The following is a 27,606-nucleotide window of genomic DNA, read 5'->3' on the forward strand; positions in this document are numbered from 1 at the left end:
ACAAAGGAAGAGACCAGCAAAACCTAAGAAAATCCCAATGTAATTAAATTTTATATTTCAAAAATGACATTCTGAAATAAAAAAGAAACAAAAATTTAGTGCCCTGACTCCTAGGAAACAGAATATTTAAAGAGTTTTTAGCTATTTCCTCTTGCATTTAATTTACATTGCAATACTTTAGCAAGTACTGCATGACATTGCATTGTCTGTTAATTTGTTAAGAGTCGATACCCACTGAAGGTGCATGACCCTTTTCACTGTTGCTGTCCTTTTTTTCCATGACAGAAATGATAGTTATGCTGATATGCAGCTGTTCTGGAACAATCAAAATAAAGCATCCAAACATCACACCCATGCTGCATAAACCTCAGTCAGTGTTCCTCACATTACCATCTGTTGATGTTCTGAATGCCTAGATAAGCACCTGGCCTTGTTTAAAACACCACTAAGATTTTTTTTTTCAATTTTTATTTTAATGGTTCTCAAAATACCCACTTCCAAAACGTCCCATAGGAACACCAGCAACACCAAAAGAAAATTCTTCAAAAAAAGCACAAAATGTGTGCAAAATTGGTACTGCTTTCTAAATGAAAGCTCATGCAGACCAAGGTATGAACATGTTTGGAAACACCAAAAGATTACCCAGAAGCACCAAAAATTCAAAAACACCATTCTTCATCTTTAACAGATTTACCTAAAATATAGCACGGCAGCTTTACTACAAATGCTGTAGGAAAATGCTGCTAAAACAAAGAATAAAATTCTCATTTGCCACTGCATTGCAGGAGCTGAGATGCTGCAAATTAATGACTAGAAGAAATCTACACTGAATCCCCCAAAAATTCAGATTTTTGGTTTTATTGTACCAAAGATGAGTTCAGAACACAAGGACTGGAAATACAGATCAGATCCACCATCAGATAATAAAGCACCAAAACTCAGCTAGCAGACCTTCACAGCCTATAAACAAAATCAACGATAGCTTCTGTCTCCATAACCACACCACCTCTGCTGGGCATGGTCTGCAGGCTAACTTGACTGACTTTCAGTATTTCAAGTTGAAAAACTAATTCTTGTGGACAAGTATATCAATCTAGCAAATTTCTGCAGTGAATTGAAGGCAGAAACCAATGACAATATTATTTGACATGTGATCAGCACAAGTTTTGAGGATTCATTTATATGCAATACACTTGAATAAGCAAATTATCAAGTAATTATTGCTATTTTGAAATAAGAAACACACTTTCAGTCTATTTTAACAACATAGAGATTCTGAAGAGGATTAAAGGGATAGCTCTTACAAAGTCCTTTATATATTTCAAATGCGACATCTCAGAGGCTTATTTGAGGTTAAATTACCATCTTGTTTATGAAAAATCCTTTCACTCACTTCTGAGGCTTTCTCAGCACTGTTTTCAATATTCATCTCTGCTTAAAGGTATCTTAGTTTAGCTGAAGTTAATTCTGCTGATAATTAACAGCCTAACCAGATTAATCTTAGCTTAACTATTTTTAAAGTATTTTAAATTATTATACATTTTTCAATGATACTTACTTCAAAATTACAAGTGAAAACAGTGCAGTTTTCCATACAGATAATGAAAAAAATATATAATATCAATTTGCTACAGGAGCTAAGAATTGAACTTTTAATTTTTAAAACTGCTGTGTCCCTAAGAAATATTTATGCTCATTTGGAAAATTAAATAATCGAACACATGATGCAGAAACTGTGATCAGCTGCACCATAACTGTCTTCTACTATTCTAAAGAGAAATAGGATATCCTTTAAGGAACACCAGCAATCAAAGAAAAGTGCCGTGTACTGATATGGAGCAGCATTAGTGGATGATACAAGTACTCACTGAAACGTACACTTGGCATTATAAGAATCTCTCTCTGAACATCTCCAGATTATTTGCATCTAAAAATACAAATAATTATTACTACATCTGGGGACATTTTAGTATAGTAACAATAGATTTTTATTGGTCTTACTGAAATGCAATTACACTTACAGGAAAGAAGAATTTTGTGTGCATTTTGTGCACACAATTCTTCATTGCTTAAGTTGCTTGATATTTTACGTCATAAATCTCAAATATAGAGGACACTCCTAATCTAAAAAGGTTACCCAATTGTGACATCCAAAACTTTAAAACTGTGTTGGAGTTAATCTTGTCAAACAGGTCTGGGGTTTTTTGTAACCTACATCATCTTGGTACCATTTTCATCATTTTGTACTTAGAATTTCTACTGACTTGAGTTATGGTCTTATACCAGTACAGCAGCAGGGACCTCCAGAACTGCTGTTGAACTCACACTTCATATGAGTAAGGTTTGTTTTTTAATTTTTTTTTTCATATATTTAAATTGGGAAAGGAGTCTTCCCTTCTCTGCAGCCTCTTTTTTTAAACAACTGCTTTTCTATTCTTGGCAAATGTACCACTTCCATCTGGAAGTGCTAAGGTTTCATAATAAATGAAAGGAAGAAATGAAAGAATACAAATTGTGCCTTCCAAATTACTTGCAGCAGGTTTCACAATGTTCTCTCTCCCCATAGCACCTGTTAATGAGAGTTTTTTCAGTAATTCACAGACTTAATAAATCACATAGGGGTACCTGCAGCTATAGGGTTCAAGCCAGTAACATGGTGAATACTAGAAGATCACAACTTTTTAATAGAAGCTCCCTATTTGATCTTATTGATAAAAAAAAATCTAATTGAAAATCCATATAAAGTAAACATTATGGATGCTAAAACCAACCCAAATTAAAGTATATTATTTTTATTCATCTTCTTTTTCCTTCCAGTGTCACCACACTTGTCTCAGATATCCTTATCCATGCATTTGGATTAAATAAATCTGTTTTGGATCAAATTTTAACTACATCTTATAATACAGTTTAAATTTTCTCTTTCTGAGATATGCAAAAGTTTCCTTTTAATACTGTAATTCCCAAAACATACCCAATCCAATTCTGTTCACTTAATATTATAGAAATGTCCGAGGAAGCCACTAATTCCCATCATTTCCAGCAGAGAAGGAAGGACAAAGACTGACTCATACTATCAGAAAGCACAAATGATGGGTGAATCCCAAGAGATGGAAAAAATGCTCTTTTTACAGTGATCACTTAGAGCAGCCTCCTGTAAACATTCCCCTCTGAGAAAACAGAAGCTGCCAGACACACTGGAAGAAGGAAGTTCTAACTGGAAATCTCTGTAGAAATTCTCTAGAGTGAAAAATTACTGGAATAGTATAAGAAACATAAAACCTAATTAAAAAAAGATTCTTTCAAATACAGTAAACTCAATTATAATTAAGTAAATGTATTAGTTTATCAAAATTATTTGGAATAAATTTTTTTAAGCCATGCCAGATGTCGTATTTGACTTGCTTTCCAAATATTTATTTCCCAACTTGAAGTATTAACTGAACACGTGCATTCAAAGCTCTAAAACAACACAAAAATGTCTTTTAGGGAGAAGAAATTTATAGTTATTTTAAGGAAAAAGTTATATTTGAGATTTACTCCAGTATGCAAGCACCATTTTTATTGCAAATGTACTTACCAGAGATGGTTTCGATTTTACAGGAGTTTTTAAGATACTGTAGGATTTCCTGCAGTCTTGCATTTATTAGTCCTACTTTTTGGAAGTGAATATTGGAAAATACTCATCTCTAAAACATATTACAATTGAAAATATAAGAAAATATTATACAAACTGGAGGATGCTTTATAATCTCTCTGAGCAATGGGCAAATTTTCCCTCTTTTTAGCATAGTGAGGATACTGTAGGCCAAGCAGCACATCAAATCTGAGCTTAATTTGAGGATGAAGCAAGTGAGAGAAAGTTCAGGAAGTGCCTTTCTGACAAAAGAACGGATATTGACAGAAGGCCATAGAGATAACTGAATGGCATGTACAAATTAGTGCACTTAAGCTCTGATTTAGTGATGAAATGAGAAGCATCTGTCTCCTTTAGCAGCTACTGCTGAAGCTTTTTCAAAGTCTCAATAGCCCCATATAATTGTTATGTGCAATGTCCACTGGGCAGAGTTTTCTTGGCTGTCCTTTTCCTTGCTTAGCCACAGTGATGAATGACCCTGTGAGACAGACCCTGCAGAATTTGGGAAACTTTACAAACTCCAACTGGAATACAAATGCCTCTTTAAGAACTAATGATGTACAGCGTGATTGGACTGGAAGTGGGAAGAGTGCACTGAACACACCCACGGTGATCCCTTGCAATGCCATCTGGCAAGCACAGGCCAAGAGAACTGAAAAGCTTCAGCACTCAAGAGTTGATGGGAGCAAGACAATGGAGATGAAGTGAGATCAATTAATAAGAAGATGCAGCTGAGTTTATGCCAAGGGCCTGGGATCACTAAAAGAAAAACTATTTCTGGAGGATCTTGTTCCACTTATATTCAGAAAAAGCAGTGCAATCTGACATTTAAGGAGCAGCCACAATGGGAGAGGAAAATTACCAGATGGCAGGAGCCCAAGGCCTCAGCCAACAGCTCCAGTTGGAAATTAAGGAAAGAAATCCTGCAGTGCTGAAACAAGGAGAAGGAATTACTCATGCAACAAAGTAACCAATTTTTCAAAGGAGTTTAGAGAGGCAGGTTACTCCTCCAATCACAATATAACAAAGATATTTGGCTACTTTTTTGATTGCTGCAGATTGGAGACATGCAACAGCCTTAGACATAGGAATCTTTCTCACTGCTACATGCAACAAGAAAAGTACTGGCATGAAAGCTGGGCTAGATGGGCACTGACATCTCAGGGACCTGTGTGTCACAGGTAGAGAGGAAACCATCCTTTTCACACATCAACAAGCTCTTTCCTGAAGTACCAGTAGTGCACCCTAACAAGTAAATGACAAAGAAGCAAAACCAAAGTAACACGAAAGATGCAAAAAACTATGGAGCAGTAGCAACAGTTAGCATGCATCTTTATGGATTAAAGACAAATGGCAAAGAAGGAAAAAAAGAGAGAAAAGGCAAGAAGTGGTGGACAAAGTGGTTTTTTTTATTCTTTTCTGCTGGGTTAAAATTAAAAAAAAAATCAAGCCTTTACAAAATGTTGCACTGCAAAGCATTATAAACCAAATAATTCTGCTGCAGGAGGTTATAAAAATGAATTATAGAAATGATTGAAGACACAAAGAAAAAATATATTCCTGCTCCAGTATGGTTTTTTTACTGCAATTATTGCTGAAAAATTTTGTTATATAGCCTGGCAAGAAGCAGTGGATTTACCTATGCCTACTGTCAAATCAACTGATCATGTATCAGCATTTTTAGGAAATGGATGAATTTACAATAAGATCTACAAAGGTGATTCACTGCAGCAAGACAAGCTCATCTATTAAGTAATTTCTATACTCTGCACACATTAGATGCATGCTGGAATAAGCACTTTCAACAAAACTCAAAACAGCACACAGCACCATCAAAGAAACAGCTGTGGGTATTGTCTCAGGAGGAACAATATTAATTAGAGCAGCTTAAAAAAAATAGCCTCCCTCTTCATTTTGAACATCACTAAATATGCCCAGAGCTGAACTCTGTTTTAGCCACTTCCTTGCCACCAACACTTGGGTACTTCCACACCAAGGGCACTGCCAGCCTGGGAACACAACCACCCCACTGGAGACAACTTTTCCTTCCCTTCTCTGCCCTCAGTAAAGGATGGAAGAGAGGAGAAAAGCTAATATTTGCAAGGAGTTGAACAACTCCATTGAGTGGTTTCCACTGTGAAAATGTTGCCAACAATCAAGGCATAAATGAACTGTTAGGAGTGAATATTTTGCACTCTTACAGATGATTGAGGAAATGCCATTTGGAGTTACAAGCAGTTTTTCAATCAAGAGAGAAAAACATTATTGCTAATGTGAGATGTAGAGGGGAGGAACGAGCATCTGCAAAGGCAGCCCAGACATCATACCAGGGACTGAGCAAAGTCAAGGGCCAGAGCAAATGACAACAGTTGCAAAACAAAGTTTACATTGCAGATGAGAAGGTAAAAAAAAGAATATTTTGAATGCTCCTAATGCATTTTAAATAAATCTGCAAGAAGTGAATAGAAACAATTGTTCCTTGTCACTGAGGAAATGCCATGCATGAGCTTATGAATAATATTAAAAAGAAAATACCTGGTTTAGAACATAAAAATACAGTCTTCACCACCAGTGATACATTAAAAAATTCTCTGTTTTAGAAGATTATTCCACTAAATAAGTATTGTTTGAAATGCAATCATAGCTTCTGAAGCTAATAAGCTACTTACAGTGTACCATCCCCAAAACTCACCTTAGAGATGTGAGCATGTAGCTAAATCAACAGAATATTTAAACTGTTCATGTTTTTGTCCATTTATGTAATACACGCTCTATGTATTTAAATATAAAGTTTCCTATTTTTGCTGCTTCTCCTACAACTTTTTATGAAAAAAAATTCTCTTATTTTAGATCATTACATATATACCAGTGAGGGGTTGACATTAGTGTATTATTACAACCACACATTTTGATTATAAAATCCTCTTAATCCATGGAATTTCCAAACTGCCAATAGGAGGCCTGCAAATTTGAAACACTGTCCTTAGTGCACCTTGTATCTGATGCTTCCTCATCAGTGTGGTGCCATCAATGTCAGACAAGTGCTTCGTGCTGTTTTGAGTCTGTGGCATTTTGTATGCTTCAAACATGTTACTTTACCACACCCCCACAAGCAGGGCAGAGACTGAAAAATGCATTTATTACATCAGAGATGTGTCATAACCTCAAACAGAAACTAGTTTCAATAATTACAATATTTAAATCTTCTCTTTCCTTCTTAAAATTTAAAAAGAATTTATGTCTATCATGAGAAGGAAAGAATGCCTTACATGCATCTGAACAGATTAACACAATTTTTTTCTGAGCTATTAAAAACAACTGTCTAATAAGCACTGCCTGATTATTTTCTCCAGAAAAACAATTTCTCTATAGTGAATTATCAAAAAAGGAAGCTGCTGAAACTTCAGCATAGTTATATATTTGCTCTTATTTTTGTTCAAGTTTTCTCTGTGAGCAGGCAGTATCTTCTAATAGTTGGATGCCACATAAGGAAAAGGTTCTTTTCCCTCATGGGATGGTCCCAAATCTTATTCCATTACTATAGAGATTTGTTCCACTCTTCTGCAGTGAAATTTGCATCTGTATTATATATTACACAACAGCAACAAGAAAAAATCTATAGATCATACATTTTTTAAAGTGTGATGGGTTATTGGTTCACCCACAAGCAGCAGAGGTGTAAATTAGTGTTTTTGCTGCACATCTTTTGTCTCCTTCAGAAGGACCAAAAATTCACACTGCAGCGACTGCTGCCACTGCCTTGTGCAGCAGCACTGATGGTCCCACCAGACAATTGCTGCTCGGCTGGACAGAAGAACTCTACAGTGGACACTGGACTTCAAAATAACTTTCTTTGACAGATCCAAGCATCAAGCAAGTCAGCCAGCTTTGCCATCTATAGCAGGGCTTGTGCTAATGGCAGCACTCCCAAGGGAGGAGGGCAAACTGCAGCTTTCAGAGCATTTCCTGGGCTCAGCTTTCTCTGTGCCACAAGCAACCACAGCGCTGTGACAGGAGGGGGACTGGGCCCAAAAAACCAGCCCAGCCCTTTGAGAGACAAGATTCTCTCCTGTTGTACAAACAGATTCAGCCCTGACAAAATGTGGCCATTACATTAACATTTGAGTACTTCATATTGTTGTTTGATGCATTTCACATACTCTTACTGCAGGAGAAACCTCAGTTTTTCTAAGGTTAGTGCAACAGAGTTTTGTGGTTTCATAATTGGTTTCACATCAGTACAGAACCTAGACTTAAAAAACATCTTATGACATACTTCCACCTTAGAGGAGGTTGTCTAAAGTGACATTTCAATCATATTAAATCATTTCTTTAGTCTAAAAATACATTTTCTGAATATTTTCAAATTAATACAAATTTTATTGGTTTGCAATGTCTTTTATGTTTATAGTTCAACAATTTCACACTCTTTTTCAGAAGAACATTTCTTCCAACACTGCTCCTAAGAAACCTGGTAGTAATGAAAGGATGTGATTCTGCAATAAATAACTAAGTAAACATAAGAATGAGCCTAATGTGGAGTCCATGCTCACATTAAAAATCAGAATTTGATCTTCAACAGATGAAGTAAGAGCACACCTTCCACCTGAAACACCCATTAGAACTTCAACATCACATGCATTTCTTTGGTTAGAGTCTTGGATTTCAACCTCTTGAGGCAGACTGATCACCTTTATTTATTAGATTCAATTTTTGTTTGGGTTTTTTGTTCGATAGCTTGAAGGACAAACAAAAAAACCCCAAGGCCCCACAACAGCTTGCCCTCACTAATATCCCTAATATTTTTATGTCAATTTGTTCCTGTTTACAACATTCCACACAAACAGGAGTTTTAAGGCCATTTGGCCTTTCATTCACTGAGTAACCCTTCTCTATATTATTACTAGTATGATTATTTTTCTTAAACACAGAACATGAAAATTATCCATATAACAAAATCATACCAGTATTTTGATCTTTTCACAGCTGTATTTAGGTCTATGTGGTGAAAAGCTACCACTACCATCTAAAAAAAAAAAAAAATATTATCTGATGAAACCATGCTCTGTTTTCCATACTTTCACAGAATGGCTGTAAATTTGTTTGGGCTAGAACAAGAGGATTTGCACTGAAAACCTGAACCAGTCACCATTTATTTCATGAATGGAAACACAGTCTTTTCAAAGGCAACTCAAAACAATTAAGTTCTCTTCCTAAAGACCGAATATGAATTATCCTCTCACGGAGCTTGTTCCTTTCCATTAACTACATAGGAGAGACAAGGCATTCTATACATCAGAACGAGATTCTAGCACAATTTTCTGAGGGGAGCGATAGGAACAAACAACCAAGAAAACTGTGAAAGAAAAGCGATACTATTTCACCAAGAACATATTTGATCAAGAACAAAGAAATCCTCTACTATACAGGATATGTCAGTATACTTATTTCCTTAGTAGCTCAAATGTCAACAAAATAGGAACAAAACTCAATAAAATATTACTTAGTTTCAGAGGTTTCAGCGAGTTTCAGAATTTGGCCAAGTTTTGTGATGCAGACTGACTTCAGTCTACAGTTGAGGAAACATTAAAACTGTTGCTGTGTTTCATCAGAAAGGCAAAACAAAACTGACTTTGTTTTCATTTACATGCAAACACTTGCCAGGGGAAAATTTCTGTTTAGATTATCTACTTAATTTGCATTATTCTTTTCCTAAGCTGTATCTTAGCCACATACTAAACTGCTGTCATTTAGAAAAATGAGGAGTTTGAAAATCTACATTCTCTGTTCAGTAAATTGTAATGGGATGATTATCAGAAAAAAATTTGTTCATTAAAAGTGAGTCCTGGGTCTGAACCACAAAGAAAACAACAGCTACAAAATTCCCATGCAGGTAATCAATGCTTTGCCTTTATCAAAGAAGTCAGTAGATATCCAAATGAAAACATGGAAGATAGGGAATCCTTGTAAGGCCAAATCACGCATAAGAGAGCACTGGATCTCAGGCAGTTTCAGAACTGAGTCTTAAATACCCTTTCCACCAGCCACAATTTCAGTTTTGATTTCCAGGAATTCTGTGGAAGAGGTTATTCTATCAGGCTGCAAATGTCAAGTACTGCTAAAGACTCAAAACCCACGAGTCAAACATATAAGCCTAATAGTTGTCTGTTTCAAGGGCTTTTAGGATATACTTTGTTCCCTTCACAACTTTTTTAACACTTTCTAAATACAAAAAAGAAGAGAGATTACCACCTCTAATAACAAGCTCTCAGAGGAAAAGTAAAAATGTTTGGAAATTTGCAATGGTGCTGGCAGTACTGAGCTCAGCTGTAACCCAATTAGGAAGGGATTAACTGAAAATATCTGTATATGCATGCATCCACACTTCCTCCCTCCCTTCTGTGCTGAGTAGTCCTCTGAGATGTACAGACACCAGGCTGACTTCCACCTAGCAATTGAGGGCTTAAAAAATTCTTTGCTTGATATGGTGCAGAGGGGACAGAAAGAGATAGAAATAAACAACATTTAAGCTAAAGCAAACAACTGAGTGAGTTTGAACAATTTTTGTTAGCTTTTCTGTTTAACTTTAGAGTATAAGTCAGTGTGTAAGGAACGAATGGAGCAGCTCTAGCAAGTGAACAATTAATTTATCTGTGTGAGCCTGTGCCAGCATTTTATACATCTAACCTGCAAATGCATGTCTAGATCCTTGCAAATCGGTTTTCTCCTCTTCTTGTCACAAACTGTTTCTCAGGGGTTGGCTCACTGATGTCAATCAAAATACCTTTTATCTGCAGAGGACAAAAATCACTCCCCAGCCTAAAGCACAGCAAAAAAAAAAATCCCGAACATTAAAAGACTTCAACTTGACCAATTACTATTCCAAGACAGAATGTAGTTTTGAACCAAAACCACAGCCTGCATTTCAGAGGATCAAAACAGGACAACTGACAAGAATGCTATTCTATCAAATAAAAGTACTCAATACAAACAATGTGAAACCCAAAAAGGTCTTCAGCTTCTTTGCAAAGAAGGAATCTACATTTTACTTCTGCTTCTAAAGGCAGAACAGGTAAATGGATTCCCTTCTCGTTTAAGACAAAAAACAGGATTCACAGTCATGAATGTAACCTGAAAGCAGCAAGAGGTCAGACTAAAGAGTACAACACTGTACAATAGCAGGAATCCCTCCTTTGATACACTCTCCTTGTCTTCAAGTATCAGTAAGCCAGGGGACATAATGAATCAGACACAATCTAAACATAATGCTTAATACCCCTGATGAACTTCTTTTTTTTTGCCATGATTTTGTCCAAACACTCCAAGTTCATTTTTATATCTGGCCACTACACCATCTCTCAGAAGTCCTCCATTTTAATTATCTGTCATATGACAAGGTATTTCCTTTTATTTAATAACTTACTGCCTCATTAAATACCTCCTCATTCTCATGTTAGGAGACATAAGGAACAAATTATTCCCTCTTCATCTTCTCCCTGCTTTTCAAAGAGTTTATAGACTTCAATGAGATGAGTACGGGCCCATGGCTTTCCATACCAAGAATCATAATTTACTTACTTTCATCCCATTCTAAGCTTTCCAGGGCATCCACTTACTCTCCTTACTTTTCTCACTATCTTTTGTAGTTGAACCATACTACACTATACTGAATGCCTGAGGATAAGGCAAATCCAAAAATCATAGTATTCAGTAACACCATTTACCAAGGACATGCAGTAGCATAAATAATGCTTTCATTCTGTTCTCTCTTCTTTTATTAGAAACTATTAATTACTTTCAATTCCTGAAACTGCCTTTGCTTGTTTTTGTTTAGAATATTCTGTGTCTAAAACAACACTAAACTCAAACCCAGAATTACCCTGAAGAGGCTTTTTGAAGTGTAGCCAATTAAGAACCAATTACTGTTCATATGTAATTAGGGCTGTTTTTTCTGGCACAGTCTCTCATATGCCATTTTAATCACCTTAGAAAGCACTGCCACTCTTCACAGTACATTTTAGTTTTGCTGTCTTTAATAAATATGTGCTGGCAGTACACTTCAGCAAACCATTATTCATCCTTTTTCCACAAATCATTCACTAATATATTGAACTGTAAAAGTTCATCAAGAAATCTAACCTAAAAGAAGACTCCTTCTTACACCATGACAGGACAAAGGGATTTGGTTTTTTAGCCACAAAAACATCAACCACAGTAGCTTCCTCTCCCTTTAATATAGACATATAGGGATCCATCAATAGGTTTCGGTAATATAAATATACTGTGTCGACTGACTGACTCTGTGATGGCCTTTTTACTCTAAATTTAAAGAATTCTGAAATATTTTTGTGGTGTAGCATCTTCTCAAAAGCTGGTAGCTGTTTCTCAATATGTAACAGTTATTTAATAGCTACCAATTCTATCATTTTTACCTGTACTATTGGTACCAAATACAGATTTGCTGGTCTGTGATTTCCAGGACTGGAGCTTTTTTTTGTTCTTTGTTTGGATGGTTTTTTGTTGGTTTTTTTTTTAAAGCAACCATAACATTTGCCACCTTTTCACAAATGTATATGCAGACCAGTGAAGGACAAATGTTGTGCACCAGAAACATCAGTTCAGCAATGCCCTACAAGGTTTGCATGAAAACACCTCAGCATAGTAGTTTGGTTATTACTCATTTTAATGCACAGCACCAACTTACTAGAACTGCTTCTACTGGAGATCTGTTTGGGAGAGACCCTCAGGCTTGCTCAGAATGGAAGACATAACCCAATTACACACACCTCATTCTATACACATACAATTTACTTGCTCCAAAATAAAATTCAAATACTCAAATAGACTGGGGCTTTTTGGTTTTGTGGTTTTTTTTAGTCAGAGGTCTAACTTTTGTCTAACTTATGGAATAATTATTTTTAAAATTATTTCCCAAATCCGTTATCAGAGCAAAAATGCACAAATCCATTTTCCTTCAAACTTCTTTACCCCAGGGTCTCAGTCTATACCTGGGTCTTGTACATACCCTGAGGACTTAATAACAACCTATATAGCAATAATAAAAATAAGTACTGTACAATAAAAATTATTAGTGAGATACTATCTCTCCTTGAGACAGCATATTTTCATCTCATATAGATTTTGGAATAAAGCCCTCAGCTCTAGAAGCCTGACATAGAACAACTAATTCCAGATTTACATTCAGTTATGTTCTCTGAGGAGTTCTATAACAATATTTTAATGTAACAGAGGTGGCCATAAAGCCAGCACAGTCTTTCATGTTACCTGCATTAGCTATAAACTCTTTGCTTTTGCTTGTCATTTCAGCAAAATTTCAACATTCAAGCCAGGATTATGCATTATTGTAGTCAGGGTTTTTGTTTTTCATTTTGTCCTAATAAAGAAACTAGAAAAAAAGTAATGTTTAAAATAACTATTGCAGCTTACTTCAGAAGCAGTATGCTTCTCTATCACCTAATTAAAATATAAATGAACATGAAAATACATCAAAATTTGACTATTTCTCTGACGATTTAAATTAATAATAGATGTGCATATGAATTAATGACTAAGTAAAAGCCAGCATGTCCACAGACAGGAGAAAATAAAGCTTTAGGAGCCCAAATGCCCCAGATTTATGCCCAATCTGCACATGTTTCAAACCTGGTCACAGGCTTTCCATGTGGAGTTGAGAATGCCAAAACAAACGTAACTGGCAAAGAAGGGAACAAGAAGAAGATAAACTGAACCACACTGTGGAAAAATCTCCAACAGAAAACCAGAAAGAGCAGGTGGGGAAAATGGAAATTGGATAAGGACCCTGGAGAGAACCTGGGACTTTAATCTAGTTAACCGTAACTGTTTACCAGAGGGTAAAGAGAAACAGAGAAAGGTATGACTGGCAGAAAAGCAGACTGAGTTAGGAAGGCACAGCAGTAACACCTGGACATGATGAGGAAGGTGACAGGATGAGAACAAGCCACCATGGAGAGAAGACAGGAGGAGCAAGAGAATAGGTCTGTGAGGGTACAGTTGGAAGGTTCAACATTTGCAGAAGCAACTGAACAAGAAACGCTGCACAAAGCCTGCAGCAAAAGACCAGTATGGGAACCTATCCTTCAGTCACCTTCCCGTCAGCAACAGAAAGGAAGGTTATTCAAAAACAACTGGACTAGATATTTAAAATAACAGGATTCCTTGTCTATACCTAGTTTCACCTCTGTCACAAAAATCCGGCAGGATGTTTACCAAAATCACCTTGTACAAAGTCCCACAGTTGCCAAAAGAAGCAAAACCCCTTTCCTTGTGCTCAGAGGCTGGACTGCAGACCCCAAGCACCAGTCTGAAGGCTCTGCCAAGAGCCTGCAGTCTCAGATAAAGTCAGTGAAAGGTGTTCCATGAGCAACAAAAGGTTTAAAAAGTGCATTCATTACAACACAGATAAGCAAGAAAAAGCATCTTCAAGGATCCAGAAGCTGCTGTATGGCTTATCTACTTTGTTTCTAATTGCAAAACTGAGTAAAGGGTACACTGCTCAGCTTAGCAGACAACTTCACTATATTTGAAACACCTGAGTACCAAAGGGCCACAAATAATGTTTTACAGCATTTCAAAAAATGTGTCTAACAAAAAATACTGCTCACAAAAGATTTCAAACAGCATGATCTAAAAAAGAATTGAGTCCCATATAAAACTACAAGGAAGAGGGGAAAAAAAAATCTGAGCAGGTATTTCATCAGTAAGTATTGGCTTTTTCCCACTAAACAAAGCAAGAGGAGAGTGGAAAGACAGCAAAAACATGTAATTAAGGACTGAATCATAATGCATATATACAAGGGTGGCAAATTAAAATTATATGGTATACCTTAACCAGCATGTCCTAACTTTATTATTTAACAAGACAGTATTAATAATGCTTTCCTAATATGTTGTGTTCACTAAAAATTCATGATCAGAAAGAAAAATATTGACTCAGTCTTCCGGCCTCTACAATCCTCCAGCTTACCTTTCAAATGCAAAGCCACAAGAAGTGAAGCTGATGCTCAGACTTCACCTGCGAAGCTTATCCTGCTTCATTAACACAAACCTTGAACAAAGGGGCACACAACAGGGAGAGGTGGCAAGTCAGGGAGCACCAGTATTTCTACAGAGAATACACAGACATGTTCTCAGCTGAGTTCCCCCAAGTGATCAAGAAGCACACTTCATATTCAAATCTGAGGAACAGTGCTGTACCACTGTAGTACTAGAAAAGTGGCATCCTATTGTATGACAATGACATCATCAAATGGTGTTTATCATGTTCAGCTTCTTAGACAAGGAGGATGGTGACTCTGTCCCCTACCACTCTGATTACATACCTAGGTCTATCCACCCACCTCCTACTTTGCACTTTGGATTAATCAATGCATGGAAAATATTTTTAATCTCTTTGCACAGCACCTGCTTCAGTAAGACTGAAGGAGGATCCTGGAAAACTGTCCTGATTAAGAGCACTGTAATAGCAGTGCTTCCCCTTTTCAACTATAATATTGCTCTTGCACATGAATGTAGCAGAGAGGCTGTGATACAGGCCACATCTGTATCAGGAAGCACAGAAATGCAACAAGAACAGACCTGGGGTATGCATACACTTGCTATGTGTCCTCTGTCAGCGCTCAGGGCTTCAGGCTAATTCTTAAATGACCCTACAGACTGTATGCCTACCAGTGCCTTTGGATCATGCTTTGGTGTGCCTTGGGACTTATCTTCTAATGCAGTTTTGTTGTCATCTTATTGCAAAAGCTCCATACCTTCTTGGTGATTTCTCATGGGCATCTCTTCACCGCACAACCAGCTAACCCACCCTTTTGTAGCACTTGTCTTCTAATTGGACACAGCTGTGGCCTGTTTCTAATCTTTGGTGATTAGTACAGCTGCAACTCCTCAGGTGTGAGACTACCTTCTGCACTATCCTTATTTTCTTACATTCTATCCCTCCATACAGTTCCATCCATAACAGTTTCTGTATTCTAAGTTCTGCACTTGATGATATAACCCAAATAGGAGGAACAAGCCTTTTACAAGAAATTTCCTTCAAGAAACCATTTCTGACTTGAATAGAGAGGCACATCACTGGCACTGAACAGCAGCTACCAGCTTCAGCACTGTCTTGCTCCAACCTCCTACAGTTTTCAAGATCATTCCTTTCTTTAGCAGGAGGATCATTCACTTCCTTCTAAAGCTTCCCTTTAGAAACCTTTCAGATTCTGCTGCTCTGCTGATAAAGCAGGTAAAATGTGAAGTCCTTTGCACAGTATATGAAACTCATTAAACTTCTGTTGCCAAATTTAAATGTTTACCAATCAGAAGAAAAAACCCCACATGCAGCTGAACACTCATTCTATGCATATGCAGCACTTGTATACAACTGACTCATTTCCATGTGGAATTTGCAGTACATGTAAAATTAGCCATTTGAATGTCAGTCATTTTTGTATGGGGGAAAATGTGTTAATAATAAATAAAACTGCATAAATAATAGCTCTTGCTATCTTTATATCTACCTATATTCCAAATTTCTTCATGGATGTTAACATGCAATCCTCCTTTCTTTTTCTTTCCCCAACTGAATAGATGGCACTTGGCTATCAAAAGGGGAAATAAAACTGGAGACAATGTTGAAAGAGTTCTGGGTTTACTTGCAGAAACTGACAGGAGCTAAAACAACAAAAAAACCTCACCCTATTTCAGTGGAACAAAAATGGAGACATTAACTCTGTGGGTATATTTTAAAGGCAAAGATTTTACTTCTACAGCAATTATACCCTTCTAAATTTTAAGAAGATGGTTACTCCCAGAGCGGATCTGAATTCAATATTTAGCTGACCAGGACTGGAAGTAATTACTTCTAGACACTTTGAGGGAGATAAATAAAATGCTTTCATTCATAGCACAGCACAGTTCCTTTGTACATGCAGCATTTGGAATTATTTGGGTAACAGATAATAGCCTATAATTTACTCTTCACATAAAATGAGTGAAAAATAGCTATAGCACATGAGGCTGCAAGATGTAGAATACTTGCAATAGGATGAAGAAAGCAGGGTACCACTAACTTGAATCTCTTTTCTCAAGCACAAATGGCTTGAGAACTATATTCCATAACACATAGTATTTGCCAAGACTTGTGTTGTTACCTTTAATAAGTGCTATAGTTCAAGCAGTTACTACTTTTGAATTTCTGAGTTACCAGAGGTTGTGGCTAAAGGCTATTTCAGTAACACTGCACAGGCAAACTACCTTATTTCCATCCAGCAGCTCCATAAACAACAATCTCATTATCCTCTCAGTTACCTGTGACTACACCATGAATTGTTTTAAATCAATATTGTTTCATGCCTCTAGGATATTTATGAAGTGAATATATTTCTCACGAGCTGCTAGGAAAAAATTCCTACATTACCTTTCTTTCCTATCAGCTACAGAACCTCTTCCTTTCTGACCATCATATTTAAATTCAATCTACTCAATATATCTGGCACAAAACAGTTTCTTCCAGTGCTCCAAGTAGCATGACCACTGATTGTCTCAATTTTCTTTTCAAAGCACTTTCACATACTGTTTGGAGACTCCCTTCAATCCCCAGTTTATGCCTTACACCTGCTTCCTACATGGATACGTGGGAAGGATTCCCCTTCCAGCACGCTAAGCTTTCCTACTTAAAACTGCTTGCTTCCTACTGCTAGCATCACCTATTTTGGTTCTCTTGCTAAGAGCATAATTAAAGAAGTCTGCCAACAAGTGTAGAAACAGACACTGCTTGTTTAGAACAGATTCTCTCTGGTCATGTTTCACAGCATTTATCACTTGCTTTGTTTAAGACCGCAAATTCTTCAGGTTTTAATTTCTGTTTCTGTAAAGTGTCATTCTTATAATGCACTATAAGTGCTAAATAATTATTAAACCCATTAATCTACTGCCAACAGAAAAATGCAGCTGGATTAAAGTTGATTAATTTGTTCTAAACCTCGGTCTGATTTGGTGGGAAATAATATCTAGGAAGGCTGCTGTCTTTCTAGGTTGGTTTGTTTTGTTTTCTCCTTATCCCACAGACTAGCTCCCATAGTAGTACTTTGTTTTTTCTTGTAAAGAATCAACAAGAACTCAATTTTATGATAAATTAGCTTTTTCAGCAGATTAGGCACGACATCTTCATCAATACTGATCTGTGTCGCTTTCCAAAGACATATGGTGTAATAAGCCAAAATACACAAGGATCTTTTGGTACAGCTGCCCAGCACTTACACATCCCCATGTGCATATTATTCACAAGTGTCTGCATCTAAAATGTCATTAACATTCTTGAGCAGAGATATATTTTTGCAAGTGCCTGTTTCAAAAGCATCATTACAATACTAATGAAATAACACAACGCCAAGCTTCTAAGCTGATTTTAAATCAGATCATGCTCAGGTTCAAAAAGCTGACAAAGTCTCAGCCAACACTGGTGTCAGCATGGAAGGCACCAAAGCACACTAAGTGCCTCTGCTGAATCTCAGGAAAAAGTAAATCAGCAGTCGAACCCACAAGCAGACATCGCTGCTGACAGCTTATTACACCTCTTACATCCAACTTCAAGGCAGTCTCCAGTCCTCTCCAGCTTTCCTTTAAACTCTTATCACTTTTTGTAAATAATTCTTCCAAGCTATTAAGTGACAAGCTATCAAAGACTAATTAAGCAGAGAAGGATTTTAATAATCAGCTGGACAGCTTGAGTACTAAATTTTGTAGTTCTCAAGTGTGCTTGAGACACCTTGATGCTGTTCATCTTTTTTCCAACACAAACGCTAGGTTGACAATCTTGTCTTACAGAGACATGCACAGAACTGCACATACAGATCTGTATTCAAATTTTGTATTTACTTGGACTCGATACCAAGGTCTGAAAGAAGAGATTTGTCAGTAAAATAAGCTCATTGCCTCTGCAAAAATATTTAACAGTGATAAAATAATTACACTGTTTATAGTCATTCAAGAGCTCACCATAATCAGATCTCCCAATCTCTTGAATCTCAGCGCAGATGACCTCCTGACTAAGGTCATAGCACAGACTGGCTGGGGTGGCACAAAATGTGCCTCCCTCCACCCCAGGAACACCAAAATGTTGCAAGAATCCATAGCACACACTCACTGCCGGGCAGCACACTGCTCACTGGAGACTGCTTGAGCCCTCCTGCCTCCTGGGCAGCAGCACACATCAGGACACACATCTGCCTGAGGCTGTGGCACAGCAAAGTCTGGTGTTATATCAGTGAGAGAGATTGTATCAAAGCACTGGGCTAAAGCAGGTGAGAGTGGGTACCTTGCATGCAAAGTCAATTTCTCCCACACTTAAGAAAAATATATGCTCACACACACATCTGCTCAAAAGCTGTTTTGCCTTTAGGTGAACATAGTAATTTAAAACAGCCATTTTATTTTTGTGAGCCAGTTCAAATGTTCTTGAAGTGTGTCATGATTTCTTTCATGTATCTGCTGCCCAGAGAGATCAAGACTCTTTGGACAACAGCCTATGCATGTCTGTTGCACTTAAACTTACTGCAGAAACTCTAATATTGTGGTTTGTCAGTGACCTTTTTATCAGCTGATCTGTAATGACATTGCAAGATACTCAGCCACCCTGTACTAAAAGAGAAACCTGTGAGAAAGAGGATGTCTGCAATCACTTCACAATCCAGATCACTGGGATGCTGTGAAAAACACACAGGATTCTTATGCCAGTCTCACCCTCCAAAGCAAGCTGAAGTAGCAGCAGAGTAAGAATGAAGAAACACAATGGACAAAAGGACTCGGTAAATTAGGGTGCTAACACTAGGTAGGAAGAAGAACACTTAATTCAGGAGTAAGCTTTCTGAATGCAATAATAAAAAAGGTTTAAAAAAATGCCACCCAAATGCTAATAACTCTTTATTTCCAGCCACTCTTGGGAGTGGTAACTTCACAGTTAAAATAGTTGCGATCCAAATCCAGAATCTATGGTTGAAATTTAAATATTGGGCAGTAGGAAATAGGAAAAACAGATTTGGCAAGTCTTCCCTTTAAAAAATGTAATACCAACACATTGAAAGTGAACACCGTTTTGAAGACATCGCTGCTAGTGAAAATTTCTAGGAACAGGGAATAGACTAAAGCTTTATGGAGACTTTAAACAAAAACAAACTCATTGGCTGAGAGGGCAACTTTTTTTTTTTTTCTTTTTAAAACACTGACATGTAATAGGCAAAGTATAAACTCAAAAAGATGACAAGTTATTCTTACTTCCTTGGAAGAGAACAGGATATGTGAACTGATGTTACCTGCCTGGCAACACAGATCTACTTTGCCTTGCAGATGGAAGCACTTAATCTAGTGCTGAACATTTTGGTCATCATCATAAGACATACTCTGTCATTTAGATACAGCTCTTGCCTTTAATGACTCTCTCTATGCTCTCCTATCTTAGAATAGACAGCACTCAATTTTGCATGGTCCTTTCAACTTCCAACAACACTATGCAAAAAAGGGTCAAAGATCAAACTTGCTTAACCGACAGCAGGTTACAAACTTTCCACCCAAAGTGAGCACAAGCATCAAGACCTGACATTTCTGTCAGCTAAGACACAGTGATGACCTACAGTTTAACTTGGGTCACAGCCACAAAAATATTTCCTGAACAACAGCTCTGTGTTAAAAACACAAGTAACACTTATATGTTGCTGAACCTAAGAAATAGACAAAGAAATCAATTCTTACTATTTAGTTAGTGATTAAATTTATGATAAAACCAGGGAGCGATAAAGTTTCCTTTGGAAGGTGGCAGAATCTCACCAATCTTCATTAAACTATATGAGATGGAGGGCATTTCCTCTATTATCTTCCAAGAAATAAAATTGTGATTCAAATAATTATTGTACTTATTTATTAATTTTCAATGGGGGGCCAGGGAAGAAAAAAAATCTATTATTTTTATTTCAAAAGGTATAATTCACTTATTAATGACTTCTAGGAAGAAACTGGCATCTTGCATTAAGCCGCCTGCACACTTTTTCTAAAGGCCATGTATTTTCTAAACAAATACATATGTCAACTATAAAGTATGTTTTTAAAATCTTACATCTTCATTTATTTTAGAGAAGCCACTGATCACTACTCAGAGATGGACTGGGCATTGATCCACAACTGGTGAACAATTGTGCTGTGCATCACTTGTGCTTCATTTTTACTTGTGGTCTTTTTTTACCATTACTAGTATTTTTATAATTAGTAATAATAGTAGTAGTGTTGTCATCTTATTGCAAAGCTCCCATACTTTCTCGGTGATTTCTCATGGGCACCTCTTCACAGCACTGACTCCTTCTTCTTTATTGTACAGCCAACAAACTCCAGCTCTCTTCACAACACAACCAACAAAGCCCAAGTCCCTCTTTGCCCAGCTAACCCACTCTTTTGTAGCACACATCTCCTTACTGGACACAGCTGTGGCCTGTTAAGGGCAGGCCTGTTCCTAATCTCTGGTGATTAGTACAGCTGCAACTCCTCAGGTGTGAGACCACCTTCTGCACTACCTTTATTTTCTTACATACTATCCCTCCACATAGTAGTGGTATACTTTATTATCATTACCATTGTTATATTTTACTTTTTTTTCAGTCATTAAAGTCTTCTTAACTCAAATGTTTGGGTTTTTTCCCTGATTCTCCTCCCCTTCCCACCAGAGTGGGAGCGAGCAAGTGGCAGCATGATGCTTAGTTGCCAGCTGAGATGTTAAATGACAACTGCAATCGTGAAGTGGAATTAACACAACCTTGGGTCTACAGTCATACATTAAAAATTATTTGCTATTAGAATATAAAGAACAAGCAGAGAGAAGACTAAAAATTCCCTCTTTTCAATGTATTACACATTCTGAGACAAAGTTAAACTATAGGACAAAATCATTGCACATTAATGCCCATGACAAGCAAGGGAATACTTGCTTCAGGGGCCCTTTCACTGTTCTGGTCCTCACATGATGTAAAAACATCCTGAATCAAGCTGACTTCCAGGCATTAAGCTGGTCACCATTTGTAAGTGTCAATCTCGTTTTCTGCTTACTTGCTTCTACCCACACCCAGCCTTCCTTGGCAATACACTTTCACATCTGATCTTGCTCATTTCAATCTCCCACCCACAGATTTTCCTGCATTCAAAGGTCCTGAAGAAGCAAGCAGACCATGAGATAAAAGGCAACATTAATCAAGATAAACTGGTGTTTATATAATTTTTCTTTTGTCTTATTGTTTATTAAATATTGAAGAGACTGTTCCTCACAAACCTTCTAAATGTAGGAAAAAATGAGAGTACTTAAATACCAAAGCCAGAGTTCAGTGAGTCTCCAGAATTGTTTAATCATTGTATAAAGTTATACCTTGAACAATACAGAATAGAGGGCCTGTAGGAAAGAGTCAGGCATTAGATCACCTTTCTTTGGTTCCTTACTCTTTTATCTAAACTAGGTTTTCTACATGCTGCATGCTTACATATTTATTTAAAGAACATTAAATTGGGCTAAACTTTAATTAAGGACATTCATGGAAAATTTAGGAAAAATAACATCTATCAAAAGTTCTTCACTTCAGCATCTCCTTTCACCCAAGATAAGCATCACTATTAATATTTTATGACTGGGAATGAATTACCAGAAGATCCAGGACTTGAAGTGGCTGATCATCAACTCCATATGGGCTGGCAAGTTACCCACTATGGAATGACTGCAATCCAACTCCTGCTTTTTAGCAGATGACCTATCACACATCAAACCATACAACAGACCAAGGATGAGCTTTAAAAAGGAGAAATATGCTTACATAAGCCAGGAATCATAAAAAAGTATGGAAAATTGAGAATCTGAAAGTGGATGTATCAGCAATTCATATCCTTTAACACCATATGTCAGTATTTTTGTCACACATTGACAGGAATTGCACAGCTATAGTTCTAAATGATAAAAAAGTATTTTTTTACTTAAAATGTGAGAAGTTTCCACTATTTACATATTATCAATACCTTTGGGAGTGGTTTTGCTTTTCAGATTTTTTTTTTAGGATTAACAACTTAATCCACAGCAGTATCACAGCTCTGTGAATTTAATCACCATCTTTCACAGCGCAGTAGGGAGGAAAACCCTAACCTGCACAGCCATCACAGACATTTGGCAACCCACAGGCCATTCCATCTTCATAAAAAGCTTTTCTTTATTACATTTAAAATTTATAGAAGTGGAAAAATGGAGACAAACAGTTAGTTTATATTAATGATGTTAAGTGACTTGCTTATTTTTTTGAAAAAGCTTTTCACTTAGAGATTACCTCCATCCTAAAATATGAAACACTTAAGTAATTTATTATTCTTTATTGAAGCTGCAAAAATAGAAGTCCCTATTCCCAAGTAAGTCAAATAAAAAAGGTAAATTTCATTTATCTGATGCTAAAAAGTGACCTCCAGTGACACCTCACACAGAAGTAATCTACATTTTTTTAGATGGCAAACACCCCATGCATTCATCATAGAGCTACTTTAAGATAGATAAGTTTAAGCCTTGTTTTTATTATTTTTATTTTCAATAAATTCTGACATAATTACCAACTATAAATAGTGTTATTTCAAAACAGAAAAACAGTAATTAATAATTAATTCTTAGTATATAAACTGAGGAGCCTAAAGTGAGAGGAGAGCTAAATAGTTCTTTAGCTGTCCATAGTGGAATCTTACTGCTGCATGCAGAGCTTTTTAATTGTGCATTCACAGATCACAACTGTAAAACAATGTCAAGAGACACCAAAAATTCAGCAAGGCCAATTAATAAGATAGGCAGAAAGTGATGACCATGCTAAGCTGGAGAAAGTTGGCATTTGTTTTAAGTCTGCAAAATGTCATCTCCTGTTGAGAATACAGAAAACACAAATGAGCATTCTATAAATGGATACATGAATATGTGGGAGGAAAAGCACAGAAAAAAACCCACAACACCACTGCCTTAAACCTGCTCAGACACTAAGTATCCACACACATCAATCCACTTTCAGAATGAAAAATAAAAAAGAGACCAGAGAGGCATGAGCCAGGAATTCCAACTGAAGGGCTCTGACAGTTTTCCTATTGGTACCACCTCATGGTTTAAGCCTAAGACTTTAGTGAAGCATGATCAACTTCCTCTGATTAATTACTTGTGTTATCCTGACAGCCAGGAGCTTGGAGCCAAGAATATCAACAAGCAGAGCACTGAGCAAGCACAGACTGTGCAGCAGTGGAAGGAGTGCAGAGGATGAAGGCAGTCTATAGCCCAAGCTCAAAGTGAAACACAGACAACTGGGAGGCTAAAGAGAGACCCTCAATACAAGTCAGCATGAGAGGCAGCAGTAACAAGCAGCAAACGTCTTGTAGAGAAAAAGCTTTTCTGAGGCATTTTAGTCCTTTATACAACAGATACATGTTGGAAAAAAAACCAAAGACTACCCTCCTCTGAGATGCACCAAAAATTATCTTCCAGCTTGTGAAGCAGGAAACTTATGACAGCAGAACACAACCAACAGGAAGGTATGAAAACAGCAAAGCATTTTCAAGTTAGCATGATCGGGTTAAAAGTACAGTCAGATTAATTACTTAAATCTTTTGGATCTTCTTGCTGTTCATTGTTTATAAATATATTATCCATTCCTTTACCCTTATTTTCACTGCTGGACCTCTAAACAAAGATTTCATACAATTAACAAGTTCCAAACCAAAGATACATTGCCAATCCCAGAAAAAGCAAGTATTCTCTGTGCACATACAAGTATTCTTCTTATCAAAAAGCTCATTAAACTAGCCTTCAATATTCCTCATTATTATTCAGTTTCCTTATTGAAAGGTCATTTGCACCTTAGTTTTTCATATAATAATTTCTTAAATAGCTGTACATGTCTAATCTGTATTGTGTATTCCAGAAAAACACAGTTTGTGAGCCACCATGGAGCTTTTTGGAATTTCTCTATTCAGACCTAAAAGATGATACAGTGCCTTCAAACAGTCACCATCTGCTTAAAAAAATTGCTACTTACTACTAAGTCTTTCACAGTCTTTAAAGGTAAAAATGCACAATTTCATAATCCTTTTTAATTCCATCCACTTAAATTATCCATGCTTAAAGTGAAGAAAAGAGATTTTGTTATGATTTTAGTCTTCTTTATGCCTGTTTCCCACACACCATTCACTGTCAAAACATGTTCCACGATATACTCAGTTTCCAATTAGCAAAAAAAGGTTCCAAAAATGCCATCTTTTCCATTGTGAATGTAACTGAGGCAAAATCCCTGCCTTCTTCTCAGTGCCAACTGGACATGTTATCATTTCAGCAAGATCTACACAGACACCCTTATGTAACCAACCCTCCTTGGCAGAGTGACAGGTAGGTCTCATTACTGCTAGATATCATTAATTTCCACACTTGACTTCAAGTATGAAGACACTGACAAATCCTTGACCGAAGATATAGGTGGTGTTTGTCCAAAATAGGTCCCTGCTTCCTAGTATCATAAAATCAGTTATTTTTTAACTAGATATTCAGAAACTGGCAAAGGTATCTGATATACACACTAGTTCAAGCATTCATGTAATAACACACATCCTGAAGTTTAAGGTTGGGATCAGACTGCATAGTTATGCAGTTTGCATAGTTATTTTCAGACTCGCTTCTATACCATCCTGCCAAAGTTTGCTTCACTGCCTGCAGACCCAACTTCTTAATACATAGACAAGCTGCTATTTTTATCAACAACAAAAACAAAATTACTGTATTATTTTAAAATTAAACATCCTACTGAGGAAATAGTTAATTTCCTTTATAGAGAGACAAATTCAATAAATGATACCTTAATTCCTGCATATATCTATGACGTTACTTTTTGAAAACAGCAGGTTTTTATTCAATCCAGTAACAAGACCACAAAGGGAAGCTATTAAGTAATTATGCTGAGAAGGAAGGAATGTTCAATACTTTCCTCTGCTCCCAATCTCACTAATGAGGAATACTGTGTTTCAGATAATTATTTAACCACCCAGATGAAGTAGCAAAAAGCTGAGCTTCAACAGGAGAAAAGGCCAAAAGTAGTAAGTGTGGCTTTCTCAAATTATGTATAACTTATTAAATCTGACAAATAATACTTAGATAATAGGCCATTAGTGTCCAAGAGCTGTTAGCAGTTATCTCCAAGCACCAACAGAAGATGGCAGAAAAATGCAGATACAACTCTTCTCTTTAAATGAGGGATGAAAGAAAGAGCTAAGAATTTTCTGCCCATAAGCTTTACTTCAATTTCTGTGAAGAGAAAGTACTATGCACTTCATATAGAAGATGAAAATTAGCACCAGTCAACATGATTTGTCAAAATGAATCATTTCAGGCTAACTAAATATCCTTAAGTGACAGGATAGCAAACCTTGGGAATACAGGAATGGTAGTAACTGTCATTCACCTTTACTTCACTAGTTCCCAGAAACAGTTAAATAAGCTGCAAATTAGCCAATGAGTAAATGAGAAAGGAGAAAGCACAATGGTCTTTCACTATATATTGAAATATGTGCAAACTACGGTGGGAATACATTCTTGAACTGTAAATTCAGATTTCTGGTGAGTTGAAGGACCTTATACTTCTTTCAATTATAAGGACTAAAATTTAATTTGCACATCAGAATAAAATACTAAAAAAAAAAAGCTTTAATATCTTGAAAAAGGTGACTTGATTTGTCGTAAAAGGAACTGTAAAAAACTTTTTTAAACAGACCAGACAAATATTTTTAAGTAACACAGAAAGAGATGACCTCAACATTGAACTAAAACTAGGTGACAAGCACACCTCTGTGCTTTTATCTACACTGTTTCTCACCACTCAGATTATTTCTTTATGTACTAGAAACATGAAGATAACGTCACCTCAAATGCCTACTAGATCTTTCTGCACTGAATTCATATGTACATCTCTGAATTCCCCAAATACAAGGCAAGTGTCTTCAAGTACAAGGGAAGCATCTTCCAGAATCATTCATTTATCTGAAACAAAGTTTGTCCACCTCCAATGCTATCTATAGTATCACACAACCCTTGGATACATAGCTCATCTTTCCACATGCAAGCCAAAAAATATGGGGCTTCTACCTCAACAAAAAATATTTTTGACACATTAAAATGTCAAAAGGAAATGCTGGGGCAGAACCACAAGTACCCAACTTTTACCTCTCTCTAAACTCCAGTAGCAAATTTGGCATGTATTTGCCTATCATCAGGAACATATGTTCTTAGGAAGACTGCTTGCTAAATTCTATTTGCCATTTCAAAGGCCCTTTTGGGTGTAGTCATATCACATACCTCCACAGCACTATGTGTCTCATTTTAAATCAAATCCATTTTATCACTCAGGCTGAATTACATAGCTCACCTCATTCACACATCTATGACAGCCAAGACTGAGTAAGGGAGCAGCTTTCCATGCACAGCTTCACTGTGATCACAGGCACGGTGCAATTTTATACTTTCTAGACAGTCTAACCCTTAAAGAACTTACAAAACAATGGTGCCACAGGAAAACCCTTTGCAGTATTCTCTTTGTCAAATCTCAAAGTTATTATTAGTGAAACCAGATGGCAGTAGCAAATATAACAAGTGGACAATATATAGAATAACACTACTTTGAAGCCATGGCCCTTCTTCATTAGAAAAATCAGAAATACGTTTCTCCAAAACTCACAGCAACAAAATGTTTAATTCTACTTTGTTTACAATTACATCTCCACCTACATTACATCAGCTGAAAAAGTGCTCATGGAGAAGAGGAAAGAGGGCTTCCTCCTCCCTCAAAAGGTAAACACCAAGTATTTATGGTGCCTCCTGCAGAGGAATCAGTAGGTGGCCCTTCAATGCACTGAATTTTAAGTGA

At 36.7% G+C, this 27,606-nt stretch overlaps 1 protein-coding gene across 5 annotated transcripts in view; it reads right to left on the reverse strand.

Annotated features, from left to right (window-relative positions):
* UTRN (utrophin) overlaps positions 1 to 27,606 on the reverse strand; it is a 342,938-nt gene that overhangs the window by 139,453 nt on the left and 175,879 nt on the right. The window contains exon 1 of one of the 5 annotated variants that reach the window (XM_059469346.1): positions 20,967 to 21,053. The exons of the other annotated variants lie outside the window; for them this stretch is intronic. The gene's annotated coding sequence lies outside the window, so the exon portion shown is untranslated. Of the gene's footprint in view, positions 1 to 20,966; positions 21,054 to 27,606 lie in introns of those variants that run through there. 5 annotated transcript variants of the gene reach the window in all.

This window comes from Ammospiza nelsoni, chromosome 3, assembly GCF_027579445.1.
Source record: "Ammospiza nelsoni isolate bAmmNel1 chromosome 3, bAmmNel1.pri, whole genome shotgun sequence".
Lineage (NCBI taxonomy): Eukaryota > Metazoa > Chordata > Aves > Passeriformes > Passerellidae > Ammospiza > Ammospiza nelsoni.